The 21,212-nt window shown below is 39.7% G+C and overlaps 1 long non-coding RNA gene across 1 annotated transcript in view; it reads right to left on the reverse strand.

The window, feature by feature from the left end:
- Positions 1–13,927: 13,927 nt before the first annotated feature.
- The window catches only part of LOC121340583, a 154,795-nt gene continuing 147,510 nt past the window's right edge, over positions 13,928–21,212 (reverse strand). Inside the window, exon 3 of the long non-coding RNA XR_005953330.1 lies at positions 13,928–14,181. This is a non-coding gene — a long non-coding RNA (uncharacterized LOC121340583). The remainder of the gene's footprint in view (positions 14,182–21,212) is intronic.

Below are 21,212 nucleotides of genomic sequence, written 5' to 3' on the forward strand. Positions count from 1 at the left end.
TCCACAACCTATGTCTATTTCAAGAATTGTATCTCTAACAAATACATCTTATACTTTCCATAGATACATTTTTCACTGTCTTCCCACAGAAAATGCTCCATTATTTCTGCCAACACATCCACATGAAAACTATACTGCAGGAGTAAATATACTTATTCCTTTCCCTTTTGCAGTTATTGTGGTTATTTCTATTTTTTAAATCTCAAATTCTTGTGTCTGGAACAAAAGCCATATCTCCATTTTGCAGGACCTTGCTGGCATTTTGCCAGCTTTTCCTACAACACTGAGGACAGTAACTATGAGCCTTCTAAAAATAAAACTACGAGATCAAGTTTAGCACAGAGGAACTTGCAACAGGCAATGGATTTTCCAAAACAGCCTCACGTGTTTCATACAGCATGTAGCTATAGTAGGACAAAACAAATAAAACAGAAACAGAAACTCACTGTAAAATTACTTTAACTCTTGTGCTTAGATAGCGGACTCCAGCCCAGCTTTTAGCCAAATGTTTTTTTTCTGTTAGGGCTGAGGACTTTGTATTCAAAACTTTTATTTTTATGCTTTGAGTAAAGAAATTTCCTATGATCTTCACCTTGTTGCTTGTTTGCCAGGAAACCACCAGCACATCTGTGAAATATTACTTAAGCAAATTTATTCCTGCTAGCCAGAAGGGAACAATCCCAAAACATTTCTCTACCTGCTGAAATCCAGCCTATTGTGGAATTTGTGTCTTTCATGTCATGACATGTTCCCCCAGTGAGAACTTATCGGTTCTCAGTTAATATGATAAAGAAGTACAAGCTTTCCAAGATTTTGAGTCATGCTAAAATAAATATATATATATACTTTTGAAAACAGCATTCCTGTATACACACATACACAAAAGGATCTCTAAGCAATGTCATCATCCTTAGTTTAGACAGCTGTGGAGTCAAAAAAGTTCCAGATCAGCTAGCTACAAACATTTGAAGGTCAAGTACAGGACAAAGCGTTTAAAAAAGCAAAAGCAGTTATGGCTACTGAGCATTAGAAAGATGATTTTATGTCATGAGGTTCCCCCCTCCCCCCCCCACCCCCAGCTCTTTCTTTGCCAGAATCCTATTGGACTGAGAACTTCACAGTGTTGGGCATGATAATAAACCAAAGTATAGTAAGCGGTTTGGGTTCGTTATTTAATCTCCTTTCAAGAGTGTTATCTCACTCAAAATATTTTAGGAGCCAAGGAAGGTCTGCCAGAGCACAGCCTTTTAGTCAGGGTGCCCAGCAGCCTGGTTATCAGGCAATAATAGATAAATAAATAACCTTCTAGTATCTTCCCAATACGTATTTTCTGTTGCTGTTTCATACAAACCAATATTAGGTTATTTGAAAGAAATCTTGGTCTTTTACCAGGAAAACCTCACTCTCCCTGGGGAGCCTGTTGTTAAACAAAAGCTCAGCTATTAAAGAGTGGCCTCCAACTTCAGGGCTGCTGTTGGGGGCTGATAAAGGCTCTTCTCCAGACTGTCTCATGCTGTCCCTCCCCATCAGCCTTGCCACCCCCCTGCCTCTCCTCCGAGTCCCTAATGCCTCGCCTTTTAAGCAATGGAGTGACTAATTGAAAATGCATTCCAATGCTTTACAAGCAGCTTTTTCTTTCCTGCTGACCAGCCAAATGTTTTAAAGTTGGCAAGATTGGAACTTGAGCACTTGTTCACAGCCTGGATGTGTGAAAAAATTCTGGCTGAATTTAATAATTCTGATGGAAAAAAAAAAATAATTAAAGATCTTACTCCTAGAACTGGTGTAAGTAAGTCCAAGTATTATTATGAATATTTAAAGCTAGTCCATTCTTTCTTTGTGAAATACACAATTTGGGAGACAAGAAATTTTAAGTCCCACGTCTAAGAAATTCCCGAAGTAATGCACTGGTGCTTGTGCAGAACCAGAGGAAAAGCAGTCACAAGCAGGCATAAATCCAGCTGACAATTACTCTTTGGGAATTGGGAACTGCAACCAAAATACCCTGGAGACAGCAATCACTGTTTCACTGCAGGTCAATGGCCAACTGGGCTGCGATTCAGCACATCTTATCACACACTCTAACGTAGAAGTTGGCTTCATCCAGCAGCTGCAGAGATTGAAGGGTTTTGTTTCCTTGCTGATTGTACAAAGCCTGCACTTTAACAGTTAATCATTAATCTTAAATTGCATAAATGTGTCTCATACTTATCGACTTCTCACTTTTACAGTCTGCAGAGACAAACTTTCAAGAGATGGTATTTTTTTTTTTTATTCCTGATTGTGTTTTTAATGGATTTTCAAGTACTTTCAGGTTTTGCTCATGACAACTGCTGCAATAAAAAGCCTCACGAACAAAGATGTGTTTTGTGTCTATTCACCTAGCAGAAAATCACTATTACGACATACTTCATTATGAGAGAAATGCTTTCCAGCCTCTCTGAAGAGACAGTCATCCCCAAACTCCCATCAGCCTAATTGTTTTTAAGGTGTTTGTAGTTCACTTTAAACACCATATGAGCCAAACATTTACATCCTTAGCTGAATTTCTCTTTACTGGCCAGAGGGAAGGTTTCCTCGTTCTGCAGCTCTGGCAGAGCAAGAACACTTCTGTAGTCTGAGGCAGGGCTTGCCCTTCCTCACCCAACAGAAAGAATGAAAGAGAAGAAAAGCTCCTTGTATTTGCCAGACATGTTCAAAAAGAGCTCCTTGCACACCCCAATCTGCTTCTTTCATTCCATTTGGCAGAGTCAGGGGTCAGATTTGGTGGAGAGGAGAAAAGCAGCTATTAACTGTTCCAGCACCGCAGCAGACTGAGGAGCCTAAGCTGACACTGTCTGTCTTTTCATCTCCATTCTTTTGGTGCCAGGTCATACAGTGAGCACCAAGAGGTCCTTATGAAGCCTTATGAAAAGGTTATTGTTCAGGCTGCCTTCATAACATAGCCCAGAAAATAAAAACTTTGGTGATGACCTTAATAAGTGCTTTGTTGTGAAAGCCATGTTTTCACACGGACCACAGCTGCATTTTTAAAGCCCCAATACCATCTCATGCAGCGCTGGAGAATAAATCTAAGGGTAATTAATTTATGCTGAATGCAAACTGTAAAATGTTTAGGAAACTATTTCCAAAGAGACAAAAGAAAATGAGTGGCTACATATCCATATCAGTCTTTTAATAGACTCTTCAAATATTTACCTCTGGTTTTCTATCCATCATAGAAATTCAAGGAATAGGATAATTATTGGTAAGGGACTAGGTGGAGATGTTCAGTTAATTCCGCTCTCTGTCTTCTTGACATTGAGAAAACTGGTTTTTTAATCTGTGCCCTACTTTCCCATCTGGGAGGGACAGACACCACCCTAGCAATCTACAGAGCAGAACACTAGGAACTTAATAGCAGAAATTGGCAGCTTTATGAAATTCCCTCCTTTCCAAAACTGTTTTAAGTATAAATCAACTGAAATGGTGGTTCGTCGTTCAGTGTAAAAGAACATGATCTGTTGGGACAGATGGCTTCCACCACTTCAAAAATTAAAGAGTTGCTGTAGCAAAGTAAGGAACCCTGAAGCTTTAAATAAGTGATCTATACCATACCTCTTAGGAAGAAGTCCTAGAGGGAAATAAGGGGGGAAAAGTAGCAAAGGGGAATAATTATTCAATTAAGAAAATGGTGAAATAAATGGTCCATTTCAGATATTCATATTTATTAAAGTACATTCAGGCACATGATTTTGAAGTGTCAAGCACAAACACCTATTTTATGCACTGAGCTTATATCTGTTAAACAGAGAGAGAGGTACAAGGTCCCTTGTGTGCTTTGCTATTGACCTAAAGATGATGACATGTGAGTAGGGAAGGAGAAAATGCTTCAGATGCCAGAGCAAACCTATACATATTTCATGTAAAGGCATGAAGGAGCACCCTTTTAGCCTGTGCCTGAACTGCACCAGCACAGCCTGAGTTTACCCTGATGCTGGTCAGGATTCAGGATTTGCTGCACTCACTAGAAACAAAACTGTTTCATTTTCCCTTCCTATTACAAAGGCTGGGAAGAGCTGACAAAACAGGAAGACAACTTTTTGCTGTAACAGCTGGCAGGAGATTTTTATAAACACAAAAACCAATTAAGTGTCCTGATTCTGGGCATGTAACTCCCCTGGAGCCTTTGTTTAGAAGTGTTTATCTGCTTGCATAGGCACAAGCATCCAAAAATCCATGTACAGGTGTGTGTGTGTATCCAAACAAAGCACCACAGAGTGCACTGAAATGGGCTGTTGCTCTCCTGAGGAAAAACCCAACATGTTATCCCTGTGAAAACAGTACTGAAGAGAGTTTCATAACAGTATTATTTCATCAATAGAAGGCTGGCATTAAATTCAGTTTTAAAGGACAGCTTATCCATAGAAAAGTTCACTCCAAAGGTTCGAATTCAGGGAAAGTCAGAAAAAAAGCTTTTTTTTTCCTTAGGTATTGAATGCAGCTGTTTACATTTATTACTTAAAGAAAATTTAATTTCTGAAAAAGCAGTACCACATTTTTTTCTTTTTTCAGAGGACCACCCATTTTAAAAAGGAGCATCATCTAAACACACATATATTCATTCATTCATTCATTCATTCTTTCATTCATTCCCATGTTGATGGTTCCATTACTTCTTACATCTGTTCATAAAAGTCTTGTACCTTTCAAAGCACTAATAGCTATTGTAGCCCAGGTTAAATTATTTATATACAATGGGTCACAGTCACTCACATAATTTGTTTACAGGAAACACTTTTTTTTCATTCAAAAATACTCAAAGTCTCATGCCACACTTCTCTCTCTTGCTGACCTCATTTACACAAGCCCAAGCATGTTGGTGATTTTTCTCCCAGACAGGGCCTAGGCTGTGATTCCAATAAAGCGAAGCACAGGTCCCCATGTTGAAAATAAAACATTTTTATTGCTTTCTAAACCTGGGGCATAAACATTCATTGCTTCATCTGACAAAATACAACCAATAAAGACTGCAAAAAGAGTGAGATTAATAGAAGCAGCTTTCTAGAACATTGCACTACCCTCTAGACACTGGAAGTCTTGAAAATTGCACATCGTAAAGTTTGGCCTGTAGAAGAGCAAGGAAAATTCCCTTCTTTCCTCATTTGGTGTTCAACCTAAGCAAATCCACAGGTCTCTGAAAGCTGCAGGACCTAATACAGGCTGAGTCCCCCATGTCTGGACTGGATTGGTTGCTAATAATTCATGGGGTGTCCTTGGGAAACTTCCTTCATTTCACAGGTTCCTGTAATATCAGGCAAGCAGAGATCAGTGGATCATAAAATCGTAGAATGCCTTGGGTTGGAAGAGGCATTAAAAATCATCTTATCCCACCCCCCTGCTATGGGCAGGAAACCTTCCACCAGAACAAGTTGCTCAGAGCCCCATCCAACCTGGCCTTGGACACTTCCAGGGATGGGGCAGCCACAGCTTCTCTGGGCACCCTGTACCAGGGCCTCACCATCCTTTTTGTAAAAAATGTCTGTCTAAGATCCAATCTAATTCTACCTCTTTCACCTTCCCATCTTACATTTCACTGCTCCCCCATCTGACAGAAATTGAGAGGACTGAACTACAAATTGTCTCTGTTGCTCAACAGCTGGGAAGGAGTTCAGTCTCTGCCCGAGGAAACCAGGAGGGGAAGATAGTGCTGCTTTTCATGGTAGATTCTTCAGATAATATATATTTCTCTTTTAGTTTGTAGCTTGTCTTCAAATGAGAAGTTCCAGCTGTTGCTAATCATTCCTTACCCAGTAGTCTGAGAAGGCTTTTTCCTCTTGCAGAAAGAGGTGTCTAGTCACTAACCAGTCTGCTTTAAATACTCCCAAGACTTTTTTTTTTTCTTTTAGTAACCATCTCCTTAAGAAGTAAGCAACCTTCTTTTCAGATTATGTATGCTGAATCTAAAATTCACGTTCATTTCATGATGTCAATTGTGAATTCAGGCTTCACATTGCCATAGATATCACAGGCTGGCACAACACTGGGCCTAACACTTCTCCCAAAACACAATCATCTAGCTGAGGCCTGTTTGGGATATTAACTGGCCTGTGTTCAACCCAGTTAACCCGTGCTCTGTGGGTCTTGAACAGCCACAGTCTTCCCTAGACTGCCAAGGGATGCAAAATATAAAGCCTTGAGTGCCATTTTCCCATGGAAAAGCCATAAGGGAATGGTATTTTTAAAGGAACTCCTAGGTTACATTTGTTATATTCTTAATAGTCAAATATTTTTTGGCCAAAATTTTGTATCTTTTCTTATATTTCCCTTTTGCTGACAGACTGAGCAGCCTGTGCATATGTGGGGCAGCCCAGCTGGCTTTTTTGAACTGGCATTACCTTAACCATGGCCATGGTAAGGCAAATAAAAATTCCTCTTGAGTGCAGATTAACCCAGTCTACATATTTGAGATAATCCATTCCCAATAAATGCTTCTAGATATCTAAAATTTCTATGACCTTGAAACAAATTTCATTATCCTTGTGTGATAAGAGCAAATAATTCTGCTATGTTTCAAATACAAAACCAAAACTTCTGTCACCCAGGATCTAGAGAAACCAGTGCTGACCTCCATCCCTCCTGATGTGCTACTAAAAATTTCCCTCTGGATAGTGATGATCTATACCAAGAGTTCATGTACAAAAGGAAGTATGAAACTACTTTAAAAGAAGCTGTTTTAACAGAGTCTTCAGCCCAGCGTGGAGAGGCAGTGCCATTTTTTATCCTCACCTGTACATGCTGAATATTTTCCAGGCCTTGCTGAAACAAAAGCCTACTTCCCATCTCCCATCTGGCCACTCTCCCCCACCATCAGAGGTGAAAATGACTTTTGTGAAACCACCCAAACTGATATTCCAAACTCTTGTCTGAGCAAAATTGTCATGGGAAGCTATCCTGACCTTGGTGTCAGGACAGCTTTTGGACATCTGGAATGGAAAAACAGCACTTGAACATTAACGTAGCACAGAATCTTTACTTTCTGCTGTAAAACCTGGCACAAGACTGGAGGAGTAGTAGCTGTAACTTCATCAGCCACCAAGTCTGGCAGAAAGGAGAGCTTTACCAAGATCAATGAAGTGTTTCAGATCAGGATTTATTCTGTAGGTCTGCTCAGAAGAGAGAAAAGGGAAGGTGCTCTCCCCTCTGCAAGTGCAGCATGTGAATTTTTGAGACCTATCATCTAAAGCTGATGGACTAAATTCAGTGTGTATGGACACTTTCTGAAAGACTGCCAAAGGCTTCAGAAATAGGAACATAAATTGAAGGTGAACAAAACTGCAATTGAATCTATCTCCAGCAAATATAATTAAGAAAATAACCTAGTGAATGAAAAATACATTGGACTTTTAGAAATCATGTCATTTTCAATAATACAAGAAAAGGGGTCCTAAGGCAGGAATTCCCAAATTAACTAGTGATAGAAGAACCACTTTGAAGTAAACAGTCTATCCCAGAGCCAAAGACTATTCCTGCCTTACCAGCAACAATAGCAGTATGTGGCAATAATGTTCACAGTCCCCTGAGCCATAGCACTGCTGTTTGCTCCTGGCACACCTTCAGCTTTTCCCACTTGGTCATAGTCCTGACAGCCACCCCCTGCTCTGCCTCTGGCTTCTCTACTACAACCTGATATATTTCATAAATTTTCATTTTTGCCTATTCCTCCTCATTTTTTCTTGTTCTATCTCTATTTATCTAAAGTTTCTGTCCATACTACTGGGATGGCACAAGCTTCCAGCCAAAGGTATCCTCTTTCCTCACTGTGGAATTATGGTAATCTAATAAACCATGAATGAAGAACTGTCTATTTTCCAATCAGTTTTATTCAGGATTCTTCTCCTTTGGAAAATTATCTCTTTGAAAGCACCAGTAAGTGAATGACTAGCAGGTATGTACTCAGTTTGCTGTACTGAATGTAATCGTGTCATGATCATTCATCCTTAGGCAACACAGTCCAGGGACAAATCCATCTTTATCCAACATAATGAAGTCCAGGAGAGACTTTGTTTGTATTGAGCACAATATCATTTATGTTTGAAACTTAAAAACCCCAAACAAATCGTCATTGATTATTTGCTACCAAGTGCATGGATACAGCAGCCTTGACTGAGAAAATGAAATAATTCAATCCTAGAATGAGCTGGGTTGGGAGGGACCTTAGAGATCATCAAGTACCAACCCTGCCACCCTGGACAGGGACACCTTTCAGCAGATTGCCCAGTCTCTTATCCCACCTCCCCTGAACACCTCCAGGGATGGGGCCATCTCCCATCACACCTCCATGTGTTACTGACTGGTGTTTAAGGAATAACACATCCTGGGTTTGATTTGTGTCTCCTGCTTGAAACAGTGGAGTGGTGTGTGCTGCTTTTGGCTAAAATCAGCACAGGGGAGGCACCTTTGCATCACCACGTCACAGCCCTGAGGGCTGTGCACGCTCAGTCCTGCCAGTGCAGATGCAGGCTGTGGGCTTAGTGCTTCTCCTGCCATCCATTGTCCATGACCTTATTGACCTGCACAGATCTTCACAGCCTCTGGGCACTTCCTATTCCACTCATTCATTAATTCTACAAATTATCTCCACTTTAAGTACCCTTTTATGGCAAGTATATTTTATGTTTTGAAGGGACCCATTTTTCAGTTTTCTCTTTTTGAGCAACCTGGTGTGACCTCATGGCTGTCCCAGCTTTGACTAGAGACCTTCTGAGGTCCTTTCCCACCCCAGTCATGCTATGATCCAAAAATCCTCTCCACTCCTTTTATTTTTTTCCCCACTCCAGCCATTTCTGACTGTTTATGGGTATAGGCACAAAATCTGTTTATTCTAATCAGCAGTCTTTCAACAAGATAACCATATCATATTGTTAAATATAAATCCCTAGTTCCTTTGATTTTAATTCATGGTACAGAAAGGAATTACCTCATGTAAGAAATAAGAAAATATATCTCATTGATGAGCAAGTAAAATTTTGAGTTTAGATTGCCTGGACCTTCTAACAAGCTAGTTTAAAATCCTCTTGGCTGTTCCACCTGTGATTTGACTGAAATATGAGCACTGTGTGTATGGTTTACCAGCTGAGGGTCAGTCTGTCAGTGGGGAATGGGGGGAGACTGAGCTCCAGTACGTCTCAGCCGGGTTACATCTTTCACAAACCTGTAAATCAGGACTTTTCCCAACATTCCTCAATCCCTGAAATGTCTGCTGTGCTATGACTGTAGCCTGCCAGAGCCATCCTGACCTGTCCTGCCTGTCACTCTCCAGCTTGCCACATTACTGAGATAATAGGGGGGGCAACATCTGCTCCTCTGCATCCTTCCAGGGCTCAAGGAGCAAGATGTGGTGATGAGATTATTAAAAAAATAGGACGAAAAAGGGAAAACAATGGTGCAAGGCACATGTTGGGATCTTTTGAGGATTGTGCAGCAGCTGAGGCCGGGGGATCTGGGGGATGAGTCATTTCAGGCAGACACAAACTTTCCCCAGCACTTCCCCACCTTACATGAAAGGAAAGGCAGTCGGAGCCAGACCATCTGGACAGCTCTGTGGGAGCAGAGCCTGCAGAGAGGATGGGGCCGCCCGCGATGCTGAGCTGGAAAGAAAGCAAAACAACTTGCTCTGCAGACCTTCCCCAGCTCACTCATCAGCAGCCTTCAGCTGATTTACACCAATGAGCACTTGCAGCAATTAACCCTTATTATCACTCTCCAAATGGAAAAGAAGGTCAAACCAAAGAAGAACAAAATATTATGAGAAGGGTGACATTAAATTAAATCTGTGATAGGGTTTCAGAGCCATTGCCATTGAAATCAAGGGAAATTTGCCACAGAACACACAGCATAGTTTGGAAAGTGCTGTAAGGGTTCGTAGTGTCCTACTGTTGTCACAGCACTGTACTATATTCACAAAGGGTTTAGAAGTTAAATTTTAAATAGAAATTCATAGAAGAGGCAACTAAACAAGCAAGATAATATGTCACCAGAAACAGGAGATGTGCAGAGCTTGACAATTTATATGAAAATCCCAAGACAACTTCCTCATTGATCAGATTTCTCTTGCTACACAAATCTTTCTCTGTGCAGATTACTGTGAAGCAGTCAAAATTAACATTTGTTCTTTTATTATTAGACTACAAAATTTCCAACATTCATAGCTTCCTCAGTTATCACTTTCCATTAGCTCCATTACCCAATCTAACTATTCTTTTTCCTACAATTATTTTGGTTTGAATTACCCAGCAGTAAAACATACAATGGAAAGAAACTGGCAATGGTTGTATAGAGCAATGCTATTTACTGAGGAATGTGTGGACCTATCTCATACTAAATACAGGCTAAAAAGAGGAAAAATGGCTTAAAATTTCTGTAAATGCTACCAAATATTTGACCATACCTGTTCCCACATGAAATATATTCTCTCCCACACCCCAATATTTATTGCCTGTGAAGACTATTAAGGAAAGATTTATTCTAGTTGAATAAACTAGGCAGTAGCTAAGATAGAAACTGCTGGATAAACCTATAAATTACTCTGTTTCTAAAATGACAAAGGACCTTTCCACCCAGCTTAATATATTGTAGAATTTCTGATACACAATTCCTGTATTAAGTTATTTCAAGCCTTACATGTAAGTAAAGGACTGTTGGTTTCATCAAAACTGTGATGCGTACTTGATGACACCAGGTCTGTTAATTTTAACTTTTGACATTCAGGCTTTATGAATTATGTCAGTATAATTTTTGAAATTGCAATGGAATGTGACAACCATCACTGTTTCCCTCTTATGGATTGCTGCAGAAGGTGACTGTGTCCACCTATACCCTTCCAAGTAGATTTGGAATCTCTTAAGTTAAAAAATTAATGGTGGAAAAAATGCTATATAAATAAAGAAATATTCTAGTTACCTCTGTAGTGATCAGTACTAAAAGGGTTTTAAGGTACGAGAAAGTTTTGGAGTTTTAAAACAAAGAGAATGAAGGGGTCAGAAAAAATATTAGAAATAACGTTTAGATTAAATGAATAATAAGACATTCATAAGAATGTATTTCTCAGAGAAATTATTAGTGGCTTCATATAAATTGTCTTTCCTTCTAACAGATATGTTAAGTTCTGATGTAGAGTGGGTCTCTGCTGTTCAATATATCAAGAAATAAAAGTTCAGGTATGTGCCCTGACAGAGGCAAATTTCTGTTGTCTCTAATTTGGCAGAAATGTAGGAAATGTAGATATAGCATAAACGCCTCACTGTGAAGCTGGAAATGGGTACACCTCAAATCCTAATTAGTTTATTGATTAGGTCTGTAAAGATGGTGTCCTGTTAACAAAAAGGATGTGTTATCCATCCTTTGCCCATTGTAGTGCTGTAGCCGTTCCAGCAAGTTTAGCATATAGATTTATACTCTTGTCTCTACAGTCCATTTATTAACAAGTAGCTCAGAGGATTTAGCTAACCCCCATCTGGTGACTTGAAAAGCAGAAGTGCAAAAATATCAAAGGAACAGAAATAAATATCGTTTTAACTGGTCTCCATCTGGCAATTTTAATAATGGAAATGCAAAGTTGTAAAATATGCCAGCTATCCAGGCTTTGCGCAAAAAAAGAAAAATTGTACTTAAAAAACATTTTACAAGTCAAGACAGGTTAGATAAGAGTTTAGCTGAGGGTCAGCAAACTTCAATATCACAGAAATCTGGGTCACAGTTTACCCTAGCATAGAAAAGCATATTTTCTCTTAAGTAATGGGACTTGCAGCACTTTCTTCTGGGTTGGAAACAGAGGCTGAACAAGGAGATTTCTAAAATACTTCCTTCTGCAACTGAGGATGTGACATTAATTTTAATTTTTTAAACAATTTTACATTTTCAAAAATGTTTTCTTTTAGTGTTTGGTAGATGAAAGGGTTAAGGTGGCTCAGGAAGAGTCAGATCTTGGGCTCATTTGAAAGAGTAAAAGAGAACAAACCCTCACTGACTACTTTTATTTGAATCTTACAAACCAGATTTGCATACTTCATTAGGAAACTTGGATGTTGGAATCATCAGTGCTACAACATTTAATGAGATATGTTTTCAAAGTCAGTCTAAAACCTTTGCACAGCAGGTTTGGAATGATCATGGTTTGCATTTTCCTTCTTTTTTTCCTTCTTCCCACTTCTCACTTTTGTTTTGTTTCACTTTGAATACTTCACAGTGTTTGTATTTTGAAAGCTGGCCTATTTTCCCTCACAAAGCAGATTCAGTTTGTGGTGTAAATGCTAAATCAGCATGTGTCAAACTTGTTAAACCTTTTTTATGCCAGGCCTTGAAGGACCTGATAAAATAAAGCTGTAAAGATATACATTTTAATAAAACATTATTCATGCACTGTTAGTCCACAAAATATTCTCATGTACTATATAGAAATGAAAAGCAGCATTTCTCTGGCCTAAAGCTAACTTTTTATTACTCCCTTGGTAATTTTCCTTCTTTAATACTACTTTATTTATTTATTTTACAATAAGCCTTCAGAAAAGGGGTAGCATCTTTCTCAACATTTTTGCATGTCGTTTTTTTTTCCCCCTGACCTTTTACATCATCTATAGAATAATTTAATAGGGATGTGGAAACCAGGCAGAGTAACTGCTGGAAGCAATATATGCTGATCAAAACCCAGAGAGAGCAGCTCTGTCGAGAACACAACTGTGGTTGTGTGGTTCAGACACTGGCTTGGGAGCCACGAGATCTGGGTTTTCTTCCTTATTCTGCCTAACCTCTCTGAATGATACCAGCTCTCTGTTTGCTCAGCAGGAATGATAATATTTACATTCTCTCATTCTTTTGTCTATTAAAATGATAGTGACTTGAGAATCCTACTGTCCTTTGTAGTGCTCTGACATGGTGCGGTTATTCCAGCTGATGTTTTTAGGTATAACCATCGGGTAAAAGTGCACATGAGGCACCCAAGCATCCTGCCCTCATGTGTGACTGCACTCCTGCAGGTCTGAGGAAGAAAGCCCTGAGACAAGGAGGGCTCCAGTGCTGGCCTGTAGGCAAAGCCAAGCCTTTGTGTGCTTAAGTACTGGAGCATGAGGTTTTACTTTTCATAAAATCATAGAATTATTTGGGTTGAGAGGGATCTTAAACACCAGCTGGTTTCAACCTTCCACTAGGCCAGGTTGCTCAAGACCCCATCCAAGATGGCCTTGAACACCTCCAGGGATAAGAAATCCCCAACATTTCACAATCTGCAAGTCCTTTAAAGCACTGGAATGTCTCAAGTGTCTTGGGAAAGCCTAGGGTAGGCTTTCCCAAGACACTCCCTGGAAGGCACACTATATTCAGTGATGTGGAATTATCTCTTGCTCTCATTCAAGGCATCTCTTTCATTAGTCTGGTTTTCTGCTCTTTGGACCATTTTCACAGTTGTGACTCACATTTTTCTGCCAGCCATTCATTCAGCTGTATCAGTGAACATGAACTCTGTGGTGCTCTCAAGGACATCATCAGATTTCCAGGCTTTGGGAATGTACAGAGCTATAGGACTTCCAAAATTTGATCTTCTTGATGTCTCATTCAGTGACTGGTTTTCCTATAAAGGGTCCTCTGTTAGAAGAGCAGCTACCACAGAGAATTCCAGCCCCACTAGACCTAAACTTCTTTCCACACTCGCTGCTTTGTGGAAATCAGTACAACTTCCATGGATATTTGCTTCCATTTGTCCTTGCAGACCGTGCTGCTGCTGACTGACTGAATGACTAATAGTCAAGATTAACATCTGGATTGATAAAGACTTCTTCAGGAAAAAGTAAAGAATTTCTCTTCTGAGGCAGTAACAACCAGTTGCTGTGCAAATATCAAGGAGTGTAACTGGGTTAACTACAAGACCATAGAAAACCACAGAAAACCACAAGGATTGAAGGAGATAATTATCTTTAATACAGCATGACAAAGTATAATTTTTTTCTTTTATGCAAAAAATGAGGTGCATGGAGCAAAAGGCAGAACTGCTGTAGGTAATGTAGTTCATCTCCTCCACTGTAGGCACTGGTAGCACAGAGCAGCTTATTCTTTCTTTTCTCCCCATGCCTGAGAGTATTTTTTCCTGTCTTGAAGGAGTCCCACTGTTCTTCCCTGCCTTCCACACCTGCTCTCTTCTTCTTTGCTGAGCTACAAAGTAAAACAATAAACATTCAAGGCACAAAAATTCACATTGTTTGGCTCCCAGTACTCAGAAACAGACAAACTGAGAAGGAAGAGAACTTTTTCTAACTGAGCCTTGAGTTCCTCCTTCAGCAGATGAACTGCTCAAATATAAAAGTTTAATCCATATTCTGTCATATTTAGAGGTGATTTGGGCTGAGGATTTCAGTGGGATTCTTGCCAAAAGAGCAGGCAAGCAAGGAGTGCTGGCTGCTTGTGCAAAAGGGAGTAGGAAACAGTCCCAGAGTTTGGGAGGTGAGTTTTGCTGCACTGGCATGCTGGGAGATTAATGCAAGCCACTTAGCATCTCCTTCCTCCCCCCTTGCTGTGCCCTAGGTTCAGGAGGAACAATGACATTTTTCTCCTTTGTGCTGATTTGAAAGCTACTGATGAAAACTGCTACTTAAGGGTTAGTTAGAAATGTACAGAGGAAATTCTTGGAGGGGAAAAAAAAAAAAGAACAGTAAATATGCCTTTCAGTCCAAATGTATATGGCTTTTTTAAGGCAGAAAAAAAAGTGCCTTTCTCAGAAAAACGATGTTTGCAGGAAAAAAAAAAATAATTTTCACTTCACTATTTTTTTTTTCTCTTCCAACTGCAAGAACATGTATGGAAAATTCCTGGCAAGTTCTGAAAACAAATTAATTCCTTGTTTTGCTAAACATATATTTATACAATGCTTATACAATTCACAAGCAAAGATGTTCTTAAAAGGAAAGACGGGTTGATTTACCATATCCCTGGCAGTGGAGCTGTTATTACCTTTGCTGCTGCTCAGAGAAATCTCAACAGGTCATAATGTTCCACTGTGTGTCTTAGACCTGGAGGAGCAAGGGAATTCTCATTCATTTAAAGATACTGCAGTACTGCCTCCATAAATCCACTCAATGGGACAAGATGTAGGCCTAGCTCGATGAGGCAAAGATAGTGTTTTATACCAAGTTTTCAAGCTTCATTCTAAATAGTCATTGATTTTGTGGGTATACATCAGATTTTTATGTTCTTCTGGATATCATTGTCTACAATTTCATCCTTTACTTTACAAAGAGCACCAATTGACTGGTACCCAGATTACATCCTACAACATCCATCTACTGTGGATTAGGATCTTGCTATAAAGCAATAAAGCACTTTTATTTCATATAAAGAATGATTTATACTGAAGTAAATGCCTTAAGTGTAACACATCCACACTGGGTAATGTTATCACAGCATATATTTCTTCTCTAAGAGTTAACCTACAATCCAACTTGCTTTGCAATGAATGTTTGCATAATGTAAAACAGCCACTTTGATACTAATAGAAATAAATGGCTGAAAGAACACAAAAAATGGAGAGCTTTTGCTTACTATTTAAATGCTTTCAAATATCAGTGCTGTGTGAAATTCTAATACACTCTCTGCAACAGTCAGACAGTAAAATGGTTCAAAGATTAGAAAAATCACTTAAAAATGTAATTAATACAGGAGCACAATTCTCTGTGGTTTGTAAGATATGATGCATTTAGTGTAGCAAATAAAACATAGCATAGGACAGTCATCCACACACATTATACTTCTAATCCATTAAAATATGTACATAGATTTACTGTATTTGCCTTACAAACTTTGTATTTTCTGCTCTGGATTTTGAAGAGTGACGTTTAATTTAATTTTACAGCTTCTTTGCTGTCATTGAGGTTTTTTAGTTAATTTCTTCAGAAAATTCATAGTTTTAAGCTGACAGTAATAAACCTGGAAATTAAATATGTAGGAATATGTCCTAAAAATGTTTATATTCTTCATGATTTATAGTATAACGAGTAGAAAGGGACAAGAGGATGTTGTCTAGCTGAACCTTCTACTCAGTCAAGTTCAAGTATACTTTTCCATGGACAGTGTCCTGGTTTTGGTGCCTAAATCTTCATACTGATATTTGATTAAAGGTTCAAGACTAGAGAGATGCTCTTGCTTTCAGCAGTCAGCTGTATCCTGAGCAAATCTGTGCATTGATGCTTTGAAATGATGGTGTGTTTCCTCAGGGATCTCAGCTTCTGAAGCCATTATTGTGTTTCTGTCTGCTTCATGAAAGTTTTGTCATGAGACAGTGTTGTTTTGCTCATTTCAGAGGAACTCGATTTTTAAGGATTTCAAAATTGTCAGCACTTCTGAAAGTTTGACAGTTGCCTGAAGTTACTCTGCATAAACACTAAGATGCTTCCACAGTTAATACACTAAAAACTTCAGGTCAAGGCAAAAAATTTTTTGTGAGAAATCTAGAGCAATCTGGAAACTTGCTTTATAAACCTTGTATTTCTATTTTCCAGTTCTGTGCAGTGGTCTTAATATTTTCCATACCTCTGTATTCTATAATCTAATTTCTGAGTCCAGTAAGGAAAAGAAGAACGAAAATTCTGAAAATGGTAGTTTCTACAGTTCTCCTAGCTCTTGCACAAGAGTATTGTTATGAGACCAACGAAGATGCTGTGTCCCAAAGTTAAAAAAAAATCACACTGCAGGCTTTCACAATATCAATAAAGATGAAAGCCTCCATAAACTTTATTGAATCTGAGTTTTCAGACTTTGAAGACATTTATTCAGGCCAAATAATTCTCCTAAAGAGAGTGCCTGGCCAGAGTGATGAACAATATGAAGTAGATAATTGAGGATTAAGCCTGAAAGCACACTCAGAAGCCTAATTCCTTTTCATTGGACACCATGGAGACTTAAAAGGATAATATTTAAGACAACTGATAAGTCAGCAAAGAGGAAGAAAATTAATGATGGGAAAGAAATTAGAAAATAAATGGTGTTTGGGAAACCACAAATAATTACATATTTAGAGCTGCTCTTTGGGACTTAATATATCAGTGTTAAGAGCGTGGTGACAAAGTGCTGGGGTGTTAGTAAGGAGTGGAGTTAAAGGGGAGCAGACACAGACTCTACATGGCAGAGCTAGTCCTGCCTAGGGAAGAGCTCCTGATCAGCAGCACCGAGGCAGCTGAGAGCCTTTGTGCTCACAGCCTTGTGCTGCTTCTGCTGCCCAACACTGTGAAAACCCTGAGGAGCTGAACCTGCTGTGAGCAGGACCTTGGGAGGACGAGGTCCCTTCTAGCCTGAATTAACACATGAACCTAAGATGCCAAGGGAAAACTGCCTTGGACATCACCGTTTGACACAAGGCTGGGACACACATATGAGGACTAAAAGCCTACCTGGAGTTGCACCTGAAAGAGGAACAGGAGACAGGGGCTAAGGCAGACCAAAAGTGGCCACTTTTACTCTTTCTAACCATTTAAGTGCTTTCAGACCTTAATTATAACATGCTCAATCTGACGCTAATTCTGTGTGAGCTGCTGCGGAGTGGGTGAACAATACTTTCCATTAAGGTGTCGGGGTCAATGATATGGATAATTAGCTAGCTCTGTGGTTCAATACATTAATTTCCTCTGAAGTAGTAGTAAAACATATGTTGACTCTTGGTAACCTCGGTGTAGGTGTTGCAACCTTGTAATGGATGTGGATGCAATAACCTGCTTGAGCTTGTCTACTTGAGACGAGGTGTTTTCTTAAGTGATGATGATGAATGCTGCTCTTCTAGGGAGTCAGGGAATGTCATTAAACCAGCTAATATTTTGCTGCCCTCCCATGCAGAGCTGGTATTGCTAAAGGGCAGCAGTGCTGTCAAATCCTTATAGGCTTGAGCATGGAATAAAGCAGAGAGAAAACAGGACGAAAAAAGTAGATAAAGGGCCTAAGGTGAATTCAAGCCTAATACACAGTACGTTAAGTTGTTTTGTTTGCTTGCTTTTTTCCCTTTCTCAGTAAAAGTAGTTCAATAGTTATGGGGTTTTTTTTTCAGCAGCAGAACCCCCCTCAACCCTCTCCACTCTCCTCAGTCACTAACAGAGTTCATTGTCTATCAATAAAAGCATTTCAGATCTCTCTAGACCTGGAGACACCAGGCAGAGTTATTAGTTCTTCTCCAGCTTATTCCAAGGTGCCAGAGTTCAAAATGAAAATGGACAGATTGCTGATAGCCATGCCAGAGCCAGGGAACTGCACAGATCCGTCCCTGCATCAGTTTCTGCAAATATATAAACACAAACCAGCACATCCAAGGATATAAAATTGAGAACAAATGCCTTTGCAAAGCATTTTTGTCTATGACAGGCCCTTAGAAACTAGAGGGCAAATTCTCTGCTGATGTAATTAGCACAGTGTTGTTAAACTCCATGGACCTGTACCAGTTTAGAGACACATGAGATTTGACCCCATTACTTTATTTAGTGACACTTGCAGTAATTTCAAATTGTCAAGTCTGCACCACTATATTCCAACAAGTAACACCTTTAAACTCTGCTAATAACTTTTCCTCATCTAAAAGTTCTGCAAGCAATTGTCTTTCTTTTATGATAAAACTTAAACGTTGAAAGAAGATGATCTTTGAGTTTTCTGTGCAGCAGTTTATATCCCAAAGAACACCAACACAGTTTAGAGACTCTGACTCACAATTATTCACTTTGTGATGGTGACTGCTGGTGGGAGAACAAACATTTTATTGAGATATGAAACAAATACATTTAGATAGGAAATACAAACAGTGAGGTTTCTCTCCTTGACATTCTTAGCAGGTGGGAAAAGGTTCCTTCATCTTACAAATTCACAAAATTCAACAAAACCCAGCCATGCTGTGTTATATTTTGTGACTGTAGGAGAATGGCTTTCTTCTCTGATGACTTGGAAGACAACATCTGTCATGAGGAATCACTGGTGTCTTGATGCATAGAAGCATATTTTTGGCTTGTCCAGCAGGTAACACCTTGGCTGTTTCAAAAGACACAGTAAATTCACATCTGATGCTGCATAGGCTCATCTGTACACTCATCTCCTGGGCTGCATCAAAAGTGTGACCAGCAGGGAAGGGAAGGGAAGGGAAGGGAACTCTCCCCCTCTGCTCTGGTCTCATGACACCCCCCCTGCAGTGCTGCATCCAGCTCTCACACTTACAACACAGGAAGGACATGGACCTGTTGGAATGGGTCCAGAGGAGGCCACGAAGAGGATGATAAGGATGGAGAGCCTCTCCTATGCAGACAGGATGGGAGAGGTGGGGCTGTTCACCCTGGAGAAGAAAAGTCTCCCTGGAGACCCCACTGCATCAGCTTTGTACATGGACACAAGAGTGAAAGGACAAGGGTTTGGACTGTAAGAGGGGAGGTGTAATTTAGGTGTTAGGAGGGAATTCTTTCTTGTGAGGGTGGGGAGGCACAGGTTATCCAGAGAAGCTATGTTTGTCCCATCCCTGGGAGTGTTCAAGGATGGGTTGGACAGGGCTTGGAGCAAAGTGATGCAGTGGAAGGTGTCCCTGCCCATGGCAGGGGGGTTGGAACCAGATGATGTTTAAGGTCTCTTCCAACCCAAACCATTCTGTGATTCTGTGAATCTGTGCATTTCCCTGAGCAGGGGAATGTGCTACTGTTAGGTAAAACCTCTTTCTCCAAAAGAGAGTTGCTAATTTAAAAGGAGCAAAGTGGAATGGATCACGTGTCTGCAAGGGAGGAATGGCCCAGTGTAGACTCTGCTGGCTAATAATGGTACTGAGGAGATGAAAACCCTTTAACAGAATACAAACCTCTATTCTACAGAGATCTGAAACACTCTTATGGACTTAAAAACGTACTGCCTATTTGTGAGTGCTGATGTATTGCCCTTCTGATGTACACAGTCCTGTCTCCAAGCCAAACTTCTCTAAATGGCAGGTAACCTAAAAAAAATTCCAATTAGAGATATTCTGGGATTTAATTTCCCTTATTGCTTTGAATGGCACAAGTGGTGTTCTGTGCTTATGTGATCTTGAACTGTAAGATGAAATACACTCAGATGTAATAATGAAATATCATTATTTTTGAAAGCTTTTTAATATTCCCCACTCATCTCTAACCATTCTGGTCATTCAGTTCCTCTGTAATAGGGAAACAATACAAATTTAGGCTTCCGTACTTCTGCTAAAGCATGACCCAAATTCATATAATAACACAAGTTAAACCCCAATAAAATCCTTTGACTTTACCTAAAAACATTTTAAAGTGTTATTGTGGACTCCTTTCTTTCATGCTCAGTTTCACCACTGGGCAAGGCTGAAGAAGCCCTTCCTATGTCCTATGCACAGTGACCTAGAACTTGAAATCAGAAAATCTTAGAATATGTTGAATTGGAAGGAACTCATCAGGATAATCAAGTCCAACTCCTGACCCAGTGCAGGGCATCCCAAGAATCACACCCTAATTAAACTTCATGTGGTTGGTGATTGCTCATCTTTCTAGTTTGTCAAGGTCTCCTAGTTTGCTAGCTAGCCTAGCCAGCACTGTGAATAAGTATTTCAAGATATCCTTGCTATCATTTTTCTCACATAGTGCTGGCAGAAATTCCTCTGAATAATCTTTAACTGGAGAAAATGTTTGTTTCATCCTGCTTATCCATTGTGCACATCATTAGCAGATGCATTCAGTCCATGACTCTGAATGGTGAACCTTTGTGCTCTATTGTGATAATGTATTGGAGAAATAAGGAAAAATGTATGGATGGAACATCTAGGGGTCATTCTTTCACCCCAGGCAGGATTAGCTCTCTCTGAACTTATCTTAACATATGTTTATCTAAACCACTCTTAAGGTCTTTGGTGGAGGAGATTCAGAATCTTCTCAGGCAACCTGTTTAAGTCCTTAATTGTTTTTACCACTAAAAAGTTCTTGCAATGTCTCCCTTTCTGCAATTTAGAGCACATTATTTCTTGTCACATAGAAAATGGGTACCTGTAACAATTCAATCTTCTCCCCTTTTTATGTATTTGTAGACTGCTAATCTTGTCTCTATTTGGTCTTTTCTCTTGAGGGAGCAATCTCAACTCTGATTTCTAATAGGTCACCTTTCTACACCCCTAATCACTCTGCTCTCCTGTTACCTGATGCAAATATTTCTTGAAATGCAAACTGCAGAGGGAACACCACGCTCCAGCT

The sequence above is a fragment of the Onychostruthus taczanowskii genome, unplaced genomic scaffold (assembly GCF_017590055.1).
Source record: "Onychostruthus taczanowskii isolate IOZ18803 unplaced genomic scaffold, ASM1759005v1 scaffold41, whole genome shotgun sequence".
Classification (NCBI taxonomy): Eukaryota; Metazoa; Chordata; class Aves; order Passeriformes; family Passeridae; genus Onychostruthus; species Onychostruthus taczanowskii.